Source organism: Odocoileus virginianus, chromosome 1, assembly GCF_023699985.2.
Source record: "Odocoileus virginianus isolate 20LAN1187 ecotype Illinois chromosome 1, Ovbor_1.2, whole genome shotgun sequence".
In the NCBI taxonomy this organism is placed as follows: domain Eukaryota; kingdom Metazoa; phylum Chordata; class Mammalia; order Artiodactyla; family Cervidae; genus Odocoileus; species Odocoileus virginianus.
The window spans coordinates 56,230,864-56,251,358 of NC_069674.1; the positions used below are offsets into that span (position 1 = coordinate 56,230,864).

General features: G+C 44.8%; 1 protein-coding gene across 3 annotated transcripts in view; it reads right to left on the reverse strand.

The window, feature by feature from the left end:
* The window catches only part of ELMO1 (engulfment and cell motility 1), a 573,189-nt gene extending 554,591 nt beyond the window's left edge, over positions 1 to 18,598 (reverse strand). Inside the window, exon 1 of one of the 3 annotated variants that reach the window (XM_070468476.1) lies at positions 18,236 to 18,598. The gene's annotated coding sequence lies outside the window, so the exon portion shown is untranslated. Of the gene's footprint in view, positions 1 to 18,044; positions 18,134 to 18,235 lie in introns of those variants that run through there. The other 2 variants (XM_070468480.1, XM_070468477.1) reach the window with 2 other exon arrangements.
* Positions 18,599 to 20,495: the final 1,897 nt, after the last annotated feature.

Sequence of the window (20,495 nt, forward strand, 5' to 3'; positions counted from 1 at the left end):
CCAAGAGACCCAAAATGTCCCCAGTGGCCCACAAGTCAGAGAGGTGCTTATGGAATTCAAGTGATCAGTGGAGTTTCAGCTCAGATCCATCTTGCAGCAGGTCCCCGACTCCAAGCTTTGGTTATTTCCTCGGCCCCAGAATTCATGATACAAATAGACGTACTCAACAATTGGCATGGTCCCCACACTGGGGAAGCAAGGAGTTGTTTGGTTATTTAATTGAAGTTGAAAAGAGCTGGGGAAGGTCTGAGAATGTGGCTCCAAAGGCCTAAACTCGCTCCACATCCAGAGTGAACTCAGAACACTTAAGTTTGAGGTTTACTGTATGTGTACTATCTGGCTTAAAAGAAATGGGCTCGGCTCAGCACTTGAACATCAGGATAAATCGTTCCAGCAATGAAGAGCCACGACACCTATCAAGTTTCAATTGCTAGCTAAAACCCTTGATAGCTGCTAGAAAAATAATGTGCGATTTTAGCTAAGAAACATAAATTATCACGGCCATGATACTCTCAGAACTAACAAAAGAAATGTAGGTAACCACAGATGTGGTAAGGATCCCAGCCCCCAGCATGTGTCCTGAATGCCTGGTCGCCCACAGGCACCCGGAGGAAGGAAGAGAGAAACAGATTGTCCAGATTCAACATGGGCTGAACCGTGGATGAAGACACAGAGGGGGTAGAAGTTTCAGGGTGGAAGCCAAGAAACGTTTTCTACATTCTTCCAGCTTATGTTCCCCTGATATCTCCGCCCCATAGGCTTTCTGGTGAGGAGGAGAGAATTACAAGCAGACACACGAAGTATAAATACTTCTGCAGGCAGTAACGTGCTGACAATGTTGGTGTCCTCCTCCGGAAGCTTCATTACACACGTCTGGGTCCAGTGGAATGACAGAAAGGCAGTAACCACGGCCACCACAGGATTAGGGCACTGCAAAGCCAGCAGCCGCTCGCCTCCCACATCTGACATCTGTCTGGCCCGTGCCTCCATCACAGTGACCTCAGGCGGGACCAGTCTTGAGCAAAACTGAGAGCGATGAGAGTTACGTGCCAGGCATCCCTGAACCATGTGTCCCTGGGGCCCTGATGACTCAGCGATAAAGAAGCCATTTTAAAAGGCCCTTCCAAAAGGACGTGGGCTCACGTGCATGCATCACAGCGCTTCTTCCCACGAATGTTGACCGAGCACCTGCTACGGGCTCAGCACTGGGAACATCTGCCCTGGACCTCCAGTCGGCTCAGGAACAGAGACCAGAAGCGGAGTGTAAAGAGACAGCAGAGAGAAGCACTAGTGTGTCCCAGGAGGGCACACCGGGAAGTCACGGAGGGCTCCCAGAGGAGGTGACTACTGAGCTGGGGCGTGGTGGCCAGAGGGGGATGTGGCTTTGGGGTACTTCACTCTCTCTTCCCGCCACCTGACGCCTTTTCCGTCACTTCTTTTCTGCTGTAAATTTGCTCTTAATATTCATTTCCACCTGATTTCACCTGAGAAGGAATTCTGGGCTCTTATACTTCCCTGGGGAACTGCTGTGAGCCCACTCTCTTCCTCATGATTGGTTTCCAAGCAGAATTTTAAGATGGCATTAAAACAGGGGAGCGAAAAGAGACGCCCTCCCCGAAAGTAGTCCTCTGGTATCCCTGGCCCTTTAGGTCCCCGGAAAAAATTCCACATTGTGGCAACCATGGGCTGACTGGTCTCTCCCCTGCACAATGTGCCAGTCTCCTGCTCCTCATCATAGGGGCAGGCTTCCCACCACCTCCTCATCGGGGCAGGCCTCCCACCACCTCCTCATCGGGGCAGGCCTCCCACCACCTCCTCATCGGGGCGGGCCTCCCACCACCTCCTCATCGGGGCAGGCCTCCCACCACCTCCTCATCGGGGCGGGCCTCCCACCACCTCCTCATCAGGGCAGGCCTCCCACCACCTCCCACCTCACAGCTTAATTTGGGCCTTATCTAAGAAGATGCTTGGGCTTCCCAGGTGGTGCAAGCGGTAAAGAACACATCTGCCAATGCAGGAGATTTAAGAGAAGCAGGTTCCATCCCTGGGTCGGGAAGATCCTCTGGAGGAGGGCACGGGGCAATCCAATCCCATATTCTTGTCTGGAAAAGCCCATGGACAGAGGAGCCTGATGGGCTATGGCTCAGAGGGTCACAGAGAGTCCCACACGGCTGAAGTGACCCAGCATGCACACAAAGAAGATTCTTATTAAATGGCAACAAAATGAAAAGTAAAATATTATAGACACAGAAGTAGTAAGCCATAGATCTGAGAAAACAGCTGTATATGAAAGGATTAGGAAATAAATGAGAAGAAACCCAAAGGATTTAGAATCCATTTCAGGTGCCCTGTAAGAAAATCCCAGCAGTATGGGGAGAACAGGCCCAAGCTAAAATCCAGGCAATAAAGAGGTTCTATCCTCGACTGGCTGCCTGATAATGTTTTACCTTGAGGTTTATAATTCTTTTTTCACTCCTTATCACTTTCTAGGATGAGGCTTCTTAAAGTGGAGAGAGGGCCACTTGCATCAGAATCAACCTGAGGGACTTTTTAAAATGCAGTTTCTGGGTCCCGGGTGATTCTGAGGCATTTTGAAGTCTGTGAAACACAGAACTAGGGACTTTATCCTTCTTAAGTGGTTGAGATATTCATGCTAAATCACTCAGTTCAATTGTTCTTTAAAATCTGAAGGAGACACTAGTGGCTCAATTGATTCTTTTAGAAATTGTGAAGATTCTAAAAGTAGTTATAGTGAGGTCACATTGTGACCAGTTTTAAATGATGTAAAAGTTAACACAATGAAGTCAGAAAGATCTTTGCAAAACATAAATGTGATCACATCACTCCCTTGGGTAAAACACTTCAGTGATTGCTCATTGCTCTTTTGAGAAAGGCCCAGACCCATGGTCCCAATGAGCCCTCTTTTCCAGTCTAATCCAGGCCTGGAGTGTTCCCTGCCCTGTGTTCTAGCTTCAGTTCCTTCAACAACCAAGTCCGCCCTTCAAATGACCTTCACACACACTAGCCATAGGCAGGGACTCTTCTTTCCCCAGTAAAATCTGTTCTTTCCCTTCTCAGCTCTGGTTGTATTAATGCCCCTGCTGCAGGCACTCCCAGTATCAGACCTTTACCTCCATAGCCCTTGGCACAGTTTGAATGTCACATTTTTTGTGTGATTCTTTGATTAATGTACACTTCCTCCGCTGAGGTCTAAGAAGTCCATGACATCAGCTACGCGGCTATTTTTTTTTTCCCTAGGAAGGAGACCCACCATTGTTTATGTATCATCTAACATACCCATGGTACATAGCTCAATAAATATTTGTGGATGAACAAAGGAATTAAAGAGTATTTCAAAAGCAAACACTAGGAGCTGATGCAGATCCCACAGTAGCCACCAAGAATTTAAACGTACTCTGATCTCTCTCCTAAAGGTTAAAGATTCCAGGGTCTCTCCAGCACCAGCAGGACTCTAGTCTTCTGGTGGTTTCCCTTCCCCTGCCTAAGTTACAAGGTGCCTTCCTTTGCATTTACCATTTCAAAAGGATGAGCCCAACTCTTCCTAATGCAATTCCTGGCATTTGAAAGAAAAGTAGAGTTCAATATTAAATGCTATTATGCCATTTCTCTGGGCCTTGCTTTGATTTGGCTGTAAAAAATTACCCTAAAGCCCGTTCATTGTCTAAAAAATATATGCTGATATAAAAACAGACCTGGGGGTTTTCACAATGACTTACTTCCTATATTTTTGTACACCTTCATGAGCCTTATCATTCTCAGCTCCAGGTGCCGACTCTCAGACTGTTTCAAGGCATTTTCAAATGCTGGAATTGTTACCAGCATATTTGAATGATTTCAAATGGCCCTAAATAAGGTGGCAATAATCACAACACAATTTCTACTACAGTAGAATGAGGCTTCACGAGGATATAAACGAAATCGCCATTACCACCCTCTCCTCCCTGCCATCTTGCCAGCAGTTGGCCCTGGCTCAGGTAATGAGGCTTCCCTCATAGCTCAGTTGGTAAAGAATCTGCCTGCCAATGCAGGAGACCTGGATTCGATTCCTGGGTCGGAAAGATCCCCTGGAGAAGGAAATGGCAACCCACTCCAGTATTCTTGCCTGGAGAATCCCATGGACAGAGGAGCCTGGCGGGCTACATACAGTCCATGGGGTCGCAAGAGTCGGACACGACTTAGCGACTAAACCACCACCACCACCAGGTAATGAAGGGCTTGCGGCCCTGACTGTACTCTTTCACATGTTCCTGAAGCAAAGTTCTCACAGCATTGTTCCCCATCCTTCACGAAGTAGACAAAATATTCCAATGCAATGGGTTCAAGTGTGGCAAAAATGAACTAGACAGATCAACAGAGACACGGCAGGAAGAGAGCATTATAGCATCTGATGTGCTACAGAAAAATCCTGGATCTTGAAAGAAGAGTGAAATTCAACATTGAAACTGCTATTATACGGTTTCTCTGGGCCTTGCATTGGTCTGCAGCCAGTCTCCCTGACATGTATCATCTATAAAATGGGTCCAAGGTGAATGAATATGTTTGAATCACTGTTAATCTGATCTATATTTTGCTATGGATGTAATTCTCCAGTGACTTATCGTAAATTTATATTTCACTATATAAATCTTTGTATGGGTCTTTAACGTTTATTTAACATTGGATCCTATTTAAAGCTACACACTAATCCTGATAGATAGTAAAGAGGCCTTACCACACAACGGACAATCTAGCAATGAAAAATCCATACTTACCACCCTAACTGGGAGAAGAGAAAGTGACTGGGGATTTTGTTGTACACTAAAGAGAGTGTATAATTTGTCAGGTACCAGACTAGATTTGATTATAGTGATTAGATAAGAGACTTTTCATGACTACAGTAACAGGGGTGTGGGACTATACTTTTCGAAGCACAGACTTGGAGAAGTAGTTTTCACTTGGCACATTTCTCTCCTACACCCATACTTCATGGCAGTTTAGTGTCTATGTTGAGGTTTTGTTTTGTTTTTTTCCAACCCACTTCATAAAAGCCAGTACCAAGTGGCAGGTATATAAGCTACTGCTTAATGAGCTGGTGAGCCTTTCAGCTAGCTGTTGCCATCCTGAAGGAGCATGAAGTAGAAAAGGCATCCAAATAAACTGGCAATGGCCAGGGAAAATGAATAGAAATGGAAACAGGTGGCTTCTACTTAGGTGGCCATAAAATGAACTGTCCAAACTGGAGTACTTTTGAAAGAGAAACGTTACAATTAATCACGCTGGGATGACAAAGCTATACTATGGCTGTACACTCAGGATTGTAGACATCCTAGTTTTATTTTCCTATTGTTTATATTCAGAATATTTTCTAATCTGATTTATAGGCTAAAATTAAAGAAGAAAAATGAATACTTTCTTATCACCCACCTGCCAGTGAACATTTCAACCATCCCTACTCCTGGGAAGTTCCAAACGACTTAGAAAGGGACAGTTACAAAGCATTATTGGAACCATTGAGCTAAGTCCTTAACATGCAGCATAATCATATGAAACTCAGTTCAACTGAACGAAATTCCTGCCAAATACTCCTCCACTATTGCTCCACAAACTGGGGCTTTCTCAGGGGGCTCCCATCCACACCGAATAAGAATAGCCTCAGGAAGGCTGAATTCAAGGAAAGGGAAAGACTCCCAATTAGCAACCTCAATTCTCTCTATCCAAAGTAAAAGAATAATAAAACAGTAAAATTCCAGGTTAGTTGTCAATGAATGCGGGATAGAGATCCATTTACAAGAGGTTTTATTTGAGGGCCCCATGTTGCTAACATTATTCATTATGTCAGTTCTTTTAATTCAAAAGCAATGGTAATTTTCCCTAACCTACAGTCTATTTCTCCTGTATTCCTGAAGAAAAGATATGTAAATCAACCTAACAGTCTAGTCAAGATTTAAGGAGGAATTCCCCAAGCTACTTAAAGAAGATAAAATAATAAATGTGTGTCTTTAAATGATTTCAGGAAAATATTTGAATAAAAAACTTGAGTCAAAACTACTGCATAAGTGTTAATAACATCAACAATCATAGTAAATCCAACCCAACCCAGGACTTTTGGGGTATCTTACTTTACAATCATTATTATATTTAGTTAACCTCAGCAACTCTAAGAGGTAGGGACTTATGCCCACTGGAAAGGTATAAAATCTGAAGCTGAGAAAAGAACCCTCAACCAACACATATTTATTTAGATTTAAACCTCAAAGACAAAGAGAAATTAAGGAAACGATACCATTCACCATTGCAACAAAAAGAATAAAATACTTAGGAGTATATCTACCTAAAGAAACAAAAGACATATACATAGAAAACTATAAAACACTGATGAAAGAAATCAAAGAGGACACAAACAGATGGAGAAATATACCGTGTTCATGGATTGGAAGAATCAATATTGTCAAAATGGCTATACTACCCAAAGCAATCTATAGATTCAATGCAATCCCTATCAAACTACCAACGGTATTTTTCACAGAACTAGAACAAATAATTTCACAATTTGTATGGAAATACAAAAAACCTCGAATAGCCAAAGTAACCTTGAGAAAGAAGAATGGAACTGGAGGAATCAACCTGCCTGACTTCAGACTATACTACAAAGCCACAGTCATCAAGACAGTATGGTACTGGCACAAAGACAGAAATATAGATCAATGGAACAGAATAGAAAGCCCAGAGATAAATCCACAAACCTATGGTCACCTTATCTTCGACAAAGGAGGCAAGGATATACAATGGAAAAAAGACTACCTCTTTAACAAGTGGTGCTGGGAAAACTGGTCAACCCAAAGAATGAAACTAGAACACTTTCTAACACCATACACAAAAATAAACTCAAAATGGATTAAAGATCTAAATGTGAGACCAGAAACTATAAAACTCCTAGAGGAGAACATAGGCAAAACACTCTCCGACATAAATCACAGCAGGATCCTCTATGACCCACATCCCAGAATTTTAGAAACAAAAGCAAAAATAAACAAATGGGACCTAATGAAACTTAAAAGCTTTTGCACAACAAAGGAAACTATAAGCAAAGTGAAAAGACAGCCCTCAGATTGGTAGAAAATAATAGCAAATGAAGCAACAGACAAAGGATTAATCTCAAAAATATACAAGCAACTCCTCCAGCTCAACTCCAGAAAAATAAATGACCCAATCAAAAAATGGGCCAAAGAACTAAACAGACATTTCTCCAAGGAAGACATACAGATGGCAAAAAAAAACACATGAAAAGATGCTCAACATCACTCATTATCAGAGAAATGCAAATCAAAACCACAATGAGGTACCATTACATGCCAGTCAGGATGGCTGCTATCCAAAAGTCTACAAGCAATAAATGCTGGAGAGGGTGTGGAGAAAAGGGAACCCTCTTACACTGTTGGTGGGAATGCAAACTAGTACAGCCGCTATGGAGAACAGTGTGGAGATTTCTTAAAAACCTGGAAATAGAACTGCCATATGACCCAGCAATCCCACTTCTGGGCATACACACCAAGGAAACCAGATCTGAAAGAGACACGTGCACCCCAATGTTCATCGCAGCACTGTTTATAATAGCCAGGACATGGAAGCAACCTAGATGCCCATCAGCAGACAAATGGATGAGGAAGCTGTGGGACATATATACCATGGAATATTACTCAGCCATTAAAAATAATTCATTTGAATCAGTTCTAATGAGATGGATGAAACTGGAGCCCATTATACAGAGTGAAGTAAGCCAGAAAGATAAAGAACACTACAGTATACTAACACATATATATGGAATTTAGAAAGATGGTAACGATAACCCTATATGCAAAACAGAAAAAGAGACTCAGATGCATAGAACAGACTTGTGGACTCTGCGGGAGAAGGCGAGGGTGGGATGTTTCAAGACAACAGCATCAAAACATGTATATTATCTAGGGTGAAACAGATCACCAGCCCAGGTTGGATGCATGAGACAAGTGCTTGGGCCTGGTGCACTGGGAAGACCCAGAGGGATTGGGTGGAGAGGGAGGTGGGAGGGGGGACCGGGATGGGGAATACATGTAAATCCATGGCTAATTCATTTCAAGGTATGACAAAAACCACTGCAATGTTGTAAAGTAATTAGCCTCCAACTAATAAAAATAAATGGAAAAATTTTAAAAAAAATAAAAAATAAACCTCAAAGACTTTTCTCTTTTCCCCAAATCCATTCAGTCACCAAATCTTTTATTTTCATCAATGCCAATATCCTTTCCTTCTGGCTTAAATCCAGCTTGGGGAGGCGGAAGGGTTGGTCCTCTGAAAGTTGTCTCTTTAAAGGAAGAGGATTAACCCACTCCTCAGACTTGAAAATGGAGTTGCATTTACACAGGAAGCTTTATTTACTCATTTGACCAAGACTGTGTGTTTCCTCGGGTTGGCCTAGAAGAAAGTGGCTTACAGCTGCCATCTTTCCTTGGCACTTCCCTCCTGCTGTACCATTTAACCTACCTTCCATGTGGCCTTAGGACTTATGTTCCTTATTGAATTCCAATTGTGTCTTTTTTCTTGCCTAAAATCCTTTAGCATTCCTTTCCACTCAATCCAAATGCCCAACTCCCAGAGGAATGGATATAAGACCTCTCTCAAACTTTCTCCCCACTACCCTGATTGCTGTATTCCCCAGACTTAACCAGTTTTTTCTTTTAACATTCAGCTTTCCAGAACATTCTCAGAGTCATTTCATTGTGTACTCCTTCCTCTGTGATCTACACACACTCTAAACCTACATTTGTCACACTCTATTATGACTATCTATTAATGAATTTGTTTCCGCGACAGCTCCCTTCACCAAACTGCGCATCTGAAGTGGGTCTTAAAAGGACCAGCAAGAGTCTTGGTTGCATGACATAAAATGCTATCAAAATGGCTGTTGAATGAATGAATGAATGAAGTATTATGAGGCATGCTATAAGCCCAATCATATTTCAACTTAAAAATACTTATATGCATATTTAAGTATAAGGCACACATTTAAAACATTCTCACTGTTGTTTTAGTCACTAAGTCATGTATGACTCTTTTGTGACCCCATGGACTGTAATAGCCTGCCAGGCTCCTCTGTCCACAGGATTTCCCAAGCAAGAATACTGGAGTGAGTTTGCCATTTCCTTCTCCAGGGAATCTTCCCCACCCAGGGATCGAACCACATCTCTTGCATTGGCAGGAGGATTCTTTACCACTGAGCCACCAGGGAAGCCCTTTTAAAAATATATACTACAATAAATAAACTTTCACTGTGCTTCTCTTATCTTAATCCAGGAAAATGTTTCTCCAAGTCCTCAAAGAATGGGCAGTAATTGAGAAAGTAGTTCTAACGAGTTGAAGTCACTATTTGGCAGTAAAGTAAGTTCAAGGATGATGGAAACATATACATTCCTTGATAGAAGTTTTGATTTAATGTAATTTATACTGACTTGCTATAAAAATAAAAATGATAAGCACTGGAGAAAACAAGATTTAGCAGGTGATAGAATAGTTTCTTTGCTCCTAAAGACCTCTCAATATTAGGAAAGCTACAAGGATATGTGTGTGTGTGTGTGTGTGTGTGACACACACACACACACACACATACACAACAAACATTTACTATTTCGTGTATGAAAGGATCAGTCCTATCCCCCAAATCTAAATGTCTGAATACTTGGCCACTTCCTACAGAATGGCGCATGGTTGGAATAACGAGGGCACATGGTCCACTATAAAAATGCTCTGAAAATGATGGGGTGGGGCAGTGGTGAGGGTGGGCAAGAGTCAAGGCAAAACTAGTCTTACTGAGTGTTATTGGAATTCTCTCTTCACTCAGCCAAAAATACGCAATCTAACCAAAGTCCCTCCACTGGCTCCACCTCCCAAGCCACATGCCTTCTGGGGGCCAAGGGTAAAGCCAGCTGTGGCTCTGCATTTGGATAAAAGAGCCTGAAAACAGGGGGAAAAAAAAATTATTTTGAAATGCATTACACTTCGAAATTAAGGGTAATTGTGTGTAGCAGCCTGGAAAATATAGCTCATCCAGGACTGCTCAGCCACAGAACCCCAGAGCACAAAACACTGGCTTTCTAAATGCAATCTCAAACTAAAAAAAAAAAAAAAAGCACAAAGGGCGGAAGGAAGGGTGGAGGTTGGCTATAGGGCTGTGACTTATAAGAAGGCAGCTGCCTCAGAGAGATACTGCTAGTACATGAGCCGGCAATATCTCTACATCGCCTAAGCCACTAGATGCTGCCCAGCTCTAGCGGCACAACAGTGAAGGTAAATAAAAGGTTGACAGATAATTACATAAGAAAACAAATGTGGCAAGATTAGGACAGGGATCTAATGGACAGAATGGAAAAGGACTCCACATCTAGCAGCATCTTAAAGCAATGTCCTGGTCATCCTAACGGACCATTAGTATCTATCACTACCCAACTAGCCAAGGTGTATTTTACCAGCAGAGGAGGCATTTCACCCCCTTAACTCATCCCCACACAGACAGTTCTTTAATCTCGTGACAGACCTGTGAACAAGCCCAGCTGAGTTCTGCGACCACCTTCCTGTTTCATTGATTTTATTCCCATTATGTGGCGGATATAGCTAAAGCGGTAACCATGGGCCAGAATTCAAGACCTGTGAGGAAACGGAGACATAAAATCACTAGCCACAGTTTTTTTCAACCAGGGGGTACCAGGAAGAAACACACATGAAACTGACTTGAAAGCAATTTGGGTTAGGAAGACAATTGCAGTTTTAGGAGAGGAAGCTAGAGAGGAAACTTGGAGAATTAGAGGAAATAAATGAACATAAAGGGTGAGACCACCCATGTGTGAAAAAGCCACCTTAGGGCAAAGGAATCACCAGTGAATAGAAAACTGGGGCACTTATAACTGCTGTCAAAAGTCTAGCCTGTCTGATAGCCCAGAGTTGGACTAATTCATGCAAGAAAACCAAACAGTGGTTCTTCCTATGGGAAGGGTACTGGCAACTGATAATGTCTGGAGACATATTTGGTTATCACACCAGTGTGCTGCACCTGGCATCTGGTGGTAGAGGCCAGAGAAGCTAGTAAACATCCTAAGAGTCACAGGACACTGCCCACAACAAAGGATTATCCAGCCACAAGGGTCAACAGTGAGACTGCCTGACATAAAGGATCAGCATACATTGGCAATAGTCTGCAAGAAGAAAAAGAGAATTTGCAGTCTCAGCATCACCCAAGGTAGAAACCATCCTGACTAAAGACTCCAGTCTCTGGTTCTCTTGGTTGGTATTAACATACGGAGCAGGAGAAGTAGCAAAAAAAGGTACGACTAGCTGAAAGATACTTTAAATGTATTCCTTCCTCCAAATTGGTCCTCATCACCACCACCATCAAGTAGTTCCACGCTTTTGATTTCATCATGACTCATCCACAAAGAGAAAAACTGTTGGTTGAAGAATATGTGTCTATTCTCCTTGGCAAACCTCAGTCTCATTTTTGATTAATGAATTGCATTCTGGCTTATATGCTTCAATATCATGAGCTTGGGTGATGGGCAGGCTTTCCCTGAGAGAAGGATCACTGACTCCCAAGACTAAAGAGGTCACCTCTGGAATGGGATATACAAAGTAAGGTACTGAAAAACTTGGCCTCAGTGATGACAGATACATCCCTAGATGCCATGGCAACCGGGATACATCCATCAGAACCCAGGGCATTTTCATTAGCATATAGGAGTGAAGGGTACCCTGGATGGGCTGCAGCATAGCTTGACATGGGGGTCCTGGCCTCCGACTAGGCTAGTCCAAGAGAACCAACAAGAAGAATAAGCAGTCAACATAAGAGTCATGGGGCATGTGAAAGAAACAGCAGCATAAAGGGTCAGAAAAGGCAGACGTCGGCTCAGATCCGCTCTCCAAGCACAACAGTGACATTTCATTTCTCCAAGCCACTTCTATAAAATGGATAAGAACACCATACCAGTTCTTCCCCACCGTCTTCAAAACAGCATTCCTGGAGGAAGCATGTCAGCTGCCGGCACAAGGAGGAAGATGTTGCATGAATCCTGTGACTCCAAGGCCACTGGGGCAATGCTCAGTCAGAGTTTACTCACTCCTGCCGCCCTCCAACCTCTGCTCCTTATCCAGCAAGTATAACCCACCCAACCCACAGCCGTCCAGGAGCCCAACAAGTAGTATGCTTGCCACTGTTTTCTGCTGAGGAAAGTGATGTTCCCTGCATCAACTGTTAGAACTAAAATGGCCAAAACTGTAGCCTCAACTCCTAAAATTAAGGTTCCAATAATAATCTTGCTCAGATTCTGGAAATCAGCATTTGTGGGGGCCTAGAACACTGAGACTCATCATCTCCTTCTATTTATACATGTGACTAATGTCTCTACTCAGTAGTAGGCCAGGTTGTTGCTGTGGTTAATACTGTTTGATGATCTAGCATTCCCTCTCCCACACAGATTCCGACCGGATACTTGGCTGTTCACCCCACCTTAGGCTGGTGACAAAATTCTGCTCAAACTGACCTGCACTTAGCTTAAACAAGTTCAGAAATCCTAGTGCTAAGTCACAAGTTAAATTAATCATGGATCATAAGAGTGATCTGAGGTCTTCAGTTCTGGCTATTAAACATAAGTTCCAATTGTTGACACTCAGACAACCTAAATTATCCAGGGATCCAAAAACTGCAGCCAGTGTGTATATTGTGCTTTCAGGCTGGCTTTGCTGTATCTAAAAGTGCTGTACTAGGCATATTCAAAGGCTTTCATAGGCCACACACATTTCATGGGAGCCACACTCTGTTCCCTGGATAACTGGTCTTCAAAATCCTGATGTTTTGAATGGTACTGAAGTTCTCAGCCTTTTTCTTTTTTTGGTTGGCCAGTTCCAAGCCCTGGTCAGCTAAGAAGCTTAATCTAATTGTGTATCACAGCAGCAGCAGCCACCAGGCAAGATTACTTCTGTCTTTGCAAACCTCTGAAAGTAATTAAAATCATGCATTTGAGAACTGTGAGGTGTAGAATATGAAAGAAAAAGTTCAGTGGAGTAAGTTCCAAAGACCTCAAAAGCTTAAAGACCTCATAAGCTCTAAGCTAAAACTTAGCCAGAAAAGAGTATTTTCACTCATTTTATGCTAAGTTAAAAAGTTATTACATATAATCTACTGCCCTTCCATGTCACTAAAGTGAAAACCATACATTTGGATCTCCAGCTTTGTCAAAATGGCATTCTTGGGGCCTAATAGACCATCGAGTTCTATGAACAGCAGTATTTTAAAGGCTGAGTCAATGGCTGATGCTTTTATTACATCTGATTCATCATTGGGAAACAGCATCTCTTGCAGGAGATTAAACTAACAGCATTTTGTAATGAGGGAGGGTGCTAAGTGTTTCTTAAAGTATGACCCCATGAACACTATCATCACTATCCTTGGCAAATGGTTTAAAATGTATATGCCTAGCACCCCCAAAATTATTAAAATAGACTTTTTTCAACACGACTCATATTAAAAGCAATACATTTGGCATTTAGATTTGGTGTCTGCTTTGTAAAACACTCTATTTTCCATTGTACTCTCTTCTATTTCATGTTTTCAACTGTTGGTCTGGACCTAAGAAATTGATGTTATGATCCATTTCCTATTGCAACCCTAAACTTTAAAAACACTAGTTAGGGGAGGGGCCAAGATGGTGGAAGTACAGGACGGGGAGACCACTTTCTCCCCTACAAATTCATCAAAAGAACAATTGAACGCAGAGCAAACTTTACAAAACAACTTCTGATCGCTAGCTGAGGACATCAGGTGCCCAGAAAAGCAGCCCATTGTCTTTGAAAGGAGGTAGGACAAAATATAAAAGATAAAAAGAGAGACAAAAGAGCTAGGGACGGAGACCCGTCCCGGGAAGGGAGTCTTAATAGAGAAAGTTTCCAAACACCAGGAAACCCTCGCACTGGTGGGTCTGGGGGAAGTTTTCCAATCTCAGAGGGCAACCTAACTGGGAAGAAAAATTAATAAAACCCACAGTTTACATGCCTAAAAGCAACTCCCAGCAGAAAAGTACCCCAGATGCCCGCATCCGCCACCAGCAAGTGGGGGCGGAATGGAGAGGAGCGGGCGGCATTGCTTAGGGCAAGGACTGGGCCTGAGTGCCCTGAGGGCAATCGGAAGGAGCTTTTGTGAGATAGCAACTTAAACTGTGGGATAGCAAAAGAGAGAGAGAAAATTAACCGGCCCGAACACACTGCCGGCCGTTCACAGAACAAAGGGACCGAGCAAGTCCAGAGGAGCTAGCCGGCTGCAGAACAGCATCGAAACATGTATATTATCTAGGGTGAAACAGATCATCAGCCCAGGTTGGATGCATGAGACAAGTGCTCAGGCCTGATGCACTGGGAAAACCCAGAGGGATCGGATAGAGAGGGAGGTGGGAGGGGGGATCAGGATGGGGAATACATGTAAATCCATGGCTGATTCATGTCAATGTATGACAAAACCCACTACAATATTGTAAAGTAATTAGCCTCCAACTAATAAAAATAAATGAAAAAAATTTAAAAAAAAATAAAAACACTAACTAGAAGAAGCAGAAATGGAGTTGAGTAATTAGCAGCAAACACTTGAGGCTTTGTGATGTAGAGAGGCTTTGTGACATCTTAAAAATCAAAAGATCCACTTGGATGGTTTCAGGCATTAAAAAGTGGTTGCAGGCTTCAGTTACAAATCTTAAGGGTACCCACTGTCTTAGATCCAGACAGGATATGTCTTCCGTAGGAATGATTACCTATAAACCTACAGTGTTAAGAAAGATGATAATGTCAGCAAAGTGTGTGTTCAGAGCCCCTTGGCACAGCCCCAGCCACATCCTCTCTGCAAGGGCTTCAAAGCATCCCCTTCTTCCACCTTTATCCCCACCCATTCACACCCAACACCCGAAGGGGGTTTATTTATCACTTTAAAACACTCAAATGTTGTCTTATGTCAATTTAATAAGTATGCATGATTTGTTAACAGCACTGTAGAAGCCCCTTGTCCCATTTCCTCTCTTTCACTTTTCTTCTCTTGGGCTTTTCTCATCTCTCTTCTCCCCAGCATCTGCTACCCAGCTCCGTTCTATCTTCTTCTCCTTCCTCCTTTATTCCTTCTCCTCTCCTTCACTCCCATCTGCTGGGGGAGTGGAGTGGAATACAGTGGCTGTCTCTGACTTCACTCTACTCACAGTAATACCCTTCTTCCCAGGGGAGTCTTCCTTTGGCTAAAGTAACACACACTTTAAAAAGACATTCTCCAAGGAGAGTGATGAAACAGATACCAAATCTAAAGCGGCTATGTGTTATTAATAAACTGTACTGGTTGTTCACTCTCCCAAGGAATCATTTCTCTGTTCCTTTCTTCAGGTGAAATTCTAAAGGTAGGAGTTTACTCAAGGCAGAAAGGGATCTGCAAGAGGTGCGGCTGAGTATGGAGAAACGACAGAGGAGAAAAGGCAAAAAGCCTTTTCTTACTTGTCCCTGATGCTGTAGTATTTTCTTGGTATATTTCCCTGGCGAGCCTCTCCTATGAAGGCCCATCTTAATAAGTCAACAAGTACTTATTGAGTACCTACTAGGTAGGAATCAGTCTAGGTTCTGGCCCTGTAAATAAGACAAGGTTTCTGCCCTTGTGGAACTTCCATTCTAATGGTCAAGATAGACAATAAGTAGACAAACAAACAAATATATAATGCCAGAGGGTAATAAACGTTAACAGGGAAAACTGGAAGACTTAAAAGAACCAGGCTGTGGCTGGTTGCTATTTTACAGTAGTCAGGGAAGCCCTCCTATAAACTGACAACTGACCTGAAGGAAGCATTGGAGTGAGCCATCTGGACACGTGGGGGAAAGTTTCTTGTGAAAAAGGAATAATATGTGCAAAGACCCTGGGGAGAGAACTTGGTGAAAAAGAAGAATGTGAGGCAAAACAGAATTGCTGCAGTCAAGAAGGGCAGAGAGATAAGTCAGAAGAAGGGGTAGACGTGTCTGTTCCCGAATTCCACCATCTCAGGTGTGGGCCAGCCTCCCAGCCTGCCCCTCCCTGGCACCCACCCAGCTTCTTCACCGTTCCCTTCCCTCCTGCAGAGTCCGAACACTCAAGGTCATTCCCTCAGATTTTCTGAGAGGACAACCAATCCATCTAATTAAAAACAAATAAAACCAAGTCATAAGCCATAGGAAGAAAGCAATATATATGCACATTTAACCACAGCCCTTAAGAGATAGGAAATCTACCACAGTGAAGAGCAGGTGCAGAAGGTCAGCTATAAGAAAAAAACAACAACAATGTCCTCCACTTAACAGCAGGGGATCTGACCTTCAAACTCACAAACTGGGGAGCAATAAACTTTGAAACAACCCTGGGCAGTAGGTATGGAGGTGAGATACTATGGAAAACCATGATCAGAGGAGGCTGATGGTAATGGCCACTGACACCTTTTGGTTCTGAAAGTGAACCTGAGTGGTGTTAGGCCCCTCTAGTTCCAAAAGTTATCCTCAAAGAGTTGATATATAAATGCTGGTCATTAATTACTTTTCTTTTATAGACCAAAAAAAAGAACAACTCGAAAATTCACCCCCAAGTCACTGGCAGCCCTACGTGGGGAGCATTGCGGCCTCTGTCTCAAGGGTGGAGAAACCCTTGTCACAGATTCTCTGAAATCTTAAATATAACGATCTAAGTTCGCATCATTTAAGGCCGGTGATGTTAGTAGGCCCAATTTGGGGGCACTGGGCATCACAGAGTATGCCCTGCGAGGCTCCGGAGCTGTCCAGAGACCCGCAGAGCCGGCTCACTACCCGGGGCCAAGCGCTTGGCTTTGGGTCAACGGAGGTCCCACCGTCAACAACCCTTGTCCGGACGAGTCAATCTCAAACAGCACCTAGGCTGCAGAGGGTCACTTGGCGGCGAGGACTCCACGGCTCCAGAGCCCCTCTCGGCCTCTCGGTCTCTGTCTGTGTGTGTGTGTGTGTGTGTGTGTGTGTCTCTCTCTCTCTCTCTCTCACACACACACACACACACACACACACACACACACACACACACACACACACGCTCGCCGCCCTCGCGCGCGCCCGCGGCACCACACGGACTTCCCAAACCCAAAACACACGCGCGCACCCCACGGCCGGCTGAGTTCTGTTTTTCCTCTTCCTCAAAGCTACTCTTGCGATCTTAGCCGCCCCGCTCTGCTTCGGATTCCAGGGCCCCCAGAGCTCGGCTACCTCCCTTCCCTGAAGGCGCGCCCGGGGCGGCCCCCCCCCACCCCCGCCCTTGATGCCAGGATCACCCATCGAATCCCCCCACCTCCTTTCCGGGTCCCAGCCGGGACTTCTGAGTGTCCCCGGGAGGCGGGTATTTACTAACAGTCGTCCGGGGCTCCCAGCTGTCCCTGCCGCCCCTTCGCGTCCCTCTGGGCCCTCCACCCCTCTAGCCCATCACCGCCCCCTGCCAGGAGCGCGCTCGCCGGGGGATTCCCTCCCATCTTCCAGCGCCTGAGAAAAGCCGGGAGTCCTCGCTGCCAGTCCTTTCTCCCGCGCACCCTCTGTGGTGCCCAAGCCCCCAGTCCCACTCTCCCTGTCCCTAGTCCCCAGTCCCCCGGAGCCAGCAGCGCAACCCCAGGTCGACCCCCTGCAGCCGGCCCTGGCCGAAACGTCTCGGCTGGTTCCCTGGTCACGAGCCCTGCGCCCTCTCCTCGGCGCCCCTCCCTCGGCTCCCATTCCCCCTGCCGCCTCCCCCTCTGCCCTGACTTCTCCAACTGCGGAGTGCCCGGGCGCGCCCGCAGCCTTCACCCCGCCGAGCCCGCGGCCACCCCCGCCTGCGCCGCGGCGCCCCCAGAAAGGAAACAAAAGTCTCCTCGGCGCCCAGAGTCCCCCGGAGCAGGACGCCTCCTCCTCGCCCCAGCCCCAGGTCCCTCTCGGGCCGCGCTGAGGTCAGCGAGTCAGGGCGCCGCGCCAGCCCAGGAAACTTTACGAACCTGCCCGGGGTCGCAGGACGGCGGCGGCGAGGGTTCCCAGCGATAAGATCTCTGGCGACCCCGCGACCGTGGAAGGGGAGCCGGAGGGTCTGTCGCCCAGCTCGGGGGCCGCGGCGCTGTGAGTGGCTCTGCCTCTCTCTATCCCGTGCCCATCCTCGCCCGCTCTCGCTCGTCCGAGCACACGCACTTACACTCCGGGTCGGCCGGCTGCTGCGCCGCCGGCTGCCGCTGCTCTCACTTCCTCTTCCTTCCTCCTGCTGGCCAGAGACACATTTTGCATCTGCAAGGCATCCAGAGATTAGCCGCGAACTCTCCTACAGAGCAGACGCTGCGGAGTGGCCGCCGGCGCCCCCGGCACCTGCGCCGGGACCCGCGTGGTTGGCGCGTTCGCTTCCAGCCGGCGCCCTGCTGCCTGCCCACCGCACTTCGCCTGGGGGGGATGGGGGTGCCCACGACTTTTTGAAGTCCCCCTACTTAAAGAGAAGGAAATGTCAAACACCGTGCACGCCTCAGTTCTGCTATAAATAATATGTGTGCTGAGCATGACTTCTCGGATGAGCTCACAAGCGGCGTTTTGCAGGCACTAATTAACTCCGTCACCCTCATAGCGCCACCTCCGGGAGGCCGGGAGTGCGTGGCATTTTTTTTTTTTTTTTTTTTTACGAGCTTTCAATTTTGGCAGTTGGTTTGGGATTTTTAGGGGAAACTTCGGTGGGCCGTTTTAAAGCTACTTGAAGAGGCTGATGTGTTTGTTTTGACGTTCTGCCTGGACTCTTGGACAGCGCGACAAAATTAACGGCAGAACGTTTCCTCCTCCTCACGTCACCTGTGCGCTTACAGACCACGGGATTTATTTCTCATCAATTAAGCCAGGGACTCCCTAATTTTGCATAACTTTGCTTAAAGCAAGACGTTCTATCCCAAATTTGGTCTGTAAGGTACATTATTTGATTCATACAACCTACTTTAATCCTTTTCAAAGCAGAAATTAAGCGCGTTAACTGAGTAGCTGCCAGGAGGAAAATGACAGTTTTTAGAAGGTTGCAGGAGAAACACCTGTCCTCTCCAAATTCTGAAGTATCTATGCTGGCTCTACCAGAGAAGGAAAAGACAAGTGCTATGCATTCCCTGCATATTGGCAAAGGAGATAAATTGGGATGGGGGAATTAGAATGTAAGCAAGATGCTTTTTAGGGTTCACTACCACCCACCCCACCACCTAGGCCCCAAAGGAGATTTAAATTTTAACCCTGCACTGACTGCAGCCATGAAACTCAAAGATGCTTGCTCCTTGGAAGGAAAGCTATGATCAACCTAGACTGTATTAGAAAGCAAAGACATCACTTTGCCGACAAAGGTCCATGTAGTCAAACCTATTCACAATAGTCACGTCCAGATGTAAGAGTTGGACCATAAAGAAGGCTGACTGCCAAAGAATTCATTCTTTCAAATTGTGGTACTAGAGAAGACTCTTGAGAGTCCCTTGGACTGCAAGGAGGTCAAACCAATCAATCCTAAATAGAATTGACCCTAATTATTCACTGGAAAGACTGATGCTGAAGCTGAAACTCCAATACTTTGGCCACCTGATGTGAAGAGCCAACTCATTGGAGAAGACCCTGATGCTGGGAAAGATTGAGGGCAAGAGGAGACAGGGGTGGCAGAGGATGAGATGGTTAGATAACATCACCGACTCAATGGACATGAATTTGAGCAATCTCTGGTAGAGAGTGAAGGACGGAGAAGCCTGGTGTGCTACAGTTCATGGGGTCAAAAACAGTCAAACACATCTTAGCAACTGAATAATAACGGACTGTCCATTAGCAGCCAAGAGCTCCAAGCAGCTATTGAATGCTTGAAACATGGCTAGTGCTAAGATGTTCTGTAAGTGTAAAATAGACACTAGACTTCATGTGAAAATAGAAGATAAAATAGATGGTTAATAATTTTAATGTTGATTACATCATTCCAACAAATGATGATAGTTTAGATGTGATGATTCAGTTGGGTTAATTATTGGGTTAAGACATAAATGTATACTATATATACTAATTTAAAATAATTTTACAGGTTTCTTTTTACATTTTAAATGCAACTACTAGAAGAAATAAGATTATACACATGGTTCTCATTAGTGGCTCACATTATATTTCTAGTGAACCACTCTGATCTGACCCCTTATTATATGCATAACCCCAGGAGTTAGTATCAGGAGCATGAATACTTGGGTGCAGATCATTATAAACCAATAACTTAAAGCAGGATGATTCCAGGAAAGTCATTTCGCTTCTTTATTTCCCCATCTGTAAAACATTAATGATACAGTAATAACAGTCAACAGGGCAGCTATCAAATGAGGTAATTTAATAAGCAGTCAGTAAATGAAGCCTTTACTAATGATGATGAGATGCGTATAATAATAAGTATGAATTTGATCCACAACTTTCTAGCT